Source organism: Olea europaea, unplaced genomic scaffold (assembly GCF_002742605.1).
Source record: "Olea europaea var. sylvestris unplaced genomic scaffold, O_europaea_v1 scaffold670, whole genome shotgun sequence".
Taxonomy (NCBI): Eukaryota; Viridiplantae; Streptophyta; class Magnoliopsida; order Lamiales; family Oleaceae; genus Olea; species Olea europaea.
Window position 1 is genome coordinate 36,510 of NW_019265080.1, and position 2,285 is coordinate 38,794.

A 2,285-nucleotide genomic window follows, 5' to 3' on the forward strand; every position below is an offset into this window, starting at 1 on the left:
GACTCAGTATCAAGAATATAAATTCCATTCTGCAACACACCACAACCATAAAAGATCTCATCTTTATAAAACGAACAACGATTGTTCTTAACATTAATTGAAAAACCACTCATGTCTAAACACGAAATAGAAATAATGTTTTTAGTAATGGCGGGAACAAAATAGCAATTCTCTAATTCTAATACTAAGCCTGAAGGCAGTGGTAAGAAGTATGTCCCTACAGCTAATGCAGCAACTTCTCTTTTCTGTAATGGTCTACTTCTTTTTAGTCCCTGCATATTTATACAAATATGAGATCCACATCCGGTATCTAATACCCAAGAAGCTAATGAAGTAGACATATTAACCTCGATGACAAAAGTACTTGAAGTAGAAGTTTCAGAAGACTTCTTTCCCTTCAAGCTTGCGAGGTAAGCCTTGCAGTTTCTCTTCCAATGACCTTTCACTCCACAGTGATAACATGGGTCATCAGATTTGGTATTGTCCTTGCCTGCTTTGACTGCTTTGTTATTGCCCTTAGCCTTTTTGGATGTTTTCTTAAAACTTCCTTTAACTTTCCTCTTAGTTCCCTTTGAGGAATGAATAGCTAAGACATGCCCAGTGCTAGCCTTGACATTGGGCTCCACAGTTTTAAGCATATTAAGCAACTCAGGGAGTGTGCATTCGATCTTATTCATGTTAAAATTCATGATGAATTGTGAATAACTATCTGGCAGAGACTGTAGAACCAAGTCAATACTTTGTTCATGATCCATGATAAAATCCAGTGAACTGAGTTTTTCAATAAAACCAATCATCTTCAGCACGTGAGCACTGACTAATGATCCTTCTGCCATTTTGCACTGGTACAGTTGTTTAGAGGTCTCATACCTCTCCACACGAGATTGTTCATCATACAACTCCTTGAGATGAAAAATCATAGTGTAAGCATCCATACCCTCATGTTGCTTCTGCAACTCAGGAGACATAGCTGCAAGCATCACACATGCTGCAGTGTTATCGTCATCACTGTGTTTATTGTAAGCAGCCACCTCTTCCTGAGTGAAATTTTCAGTAGGCACCACTGGAAAGGACTGCTCAATGACATATCCAATTTTCTCATGCTTGAGAACGATTCTCAAATTGCGGTGCCAATCGAGAAAATTTGGTCCGGTCAGTTTGTTGGCATCCAGTATGCCTCTCAAATTCATATGATTACTCATGATTCAAAAAACTGTAAATGACAAAAAAAATAGAATTAATAGGTATTATAATGCATGTGCATAAATTCAATATGGACTTTAATTAAACCTGCTCCCACTGTACAAAATAAATTCATGACCCTCATTCATAAATTATTTGAATCCACACTTGATTCACAGTGGGCTGGGATCCCATTCGTTGTATCGGGATCTTGAGTGTACTCAACAAATCCTAATAAAACATTTAGGTAGATTTTATTATCAATTGTATCTCCATACAACTCCCAGATCATTAAGTCGACAACTTCTTTGTCTTCACATATCTTATGTGTTAGCTTAACATGTCTCTAAAACTTATCTCCTTGAGTGTACTCAACAAAAGATAAATTTTAGTTAAGTTAAACCCATCATTCAGAAATATCAAATATTTCATAGTGTCAAACATATCCCTAATAGACCAGCCTTGAGTGTACTCAACAAGCTAAGGTCGATTTAGGATTCTCGTTTTTCACTATAATGATGGAAGGCAAATAATACTAACTTAATAATTTTTAACGAGGGATTTAATGTGCAATGGTCTCATCAAGCAACTACATATACATACATATATTTAAACATACATCTACTATGCGAATAAATACATATATATATATAAGTAATAATATGGATGATTATGAACTTGTTCTATCTAGTTTTTCGGAGCCAAAAGGAATACTAGTTGGTCAATTCCTAAGGGGTACAATATTGGACCAATACCAATACACCATCTTCATGGTGTCCACCTCTTCTTGCGCCTCCAATTAGCCCAACTTACAACATGTATCCTATACTAGTTGGCACACAAGCCTAAAAGAAATCGAACTCGCAGACCCATAACAATAACAATAACAATGAACTCGCAGGTCCAATATAATAAAGAGCTCGCAGGCCCATAACAACAATAATAATAACGGACTCGCAGGTCCAAAATAATTAAGGGCTCATAGGCCCATAAAACAATAAGAAGTAAATCAACCATTCAACACATCCATATGGTCGAGTCCATAATCATCCACAAACATTCATCACATAAATGTTTCCTATGTATAATATCTAATATTATAT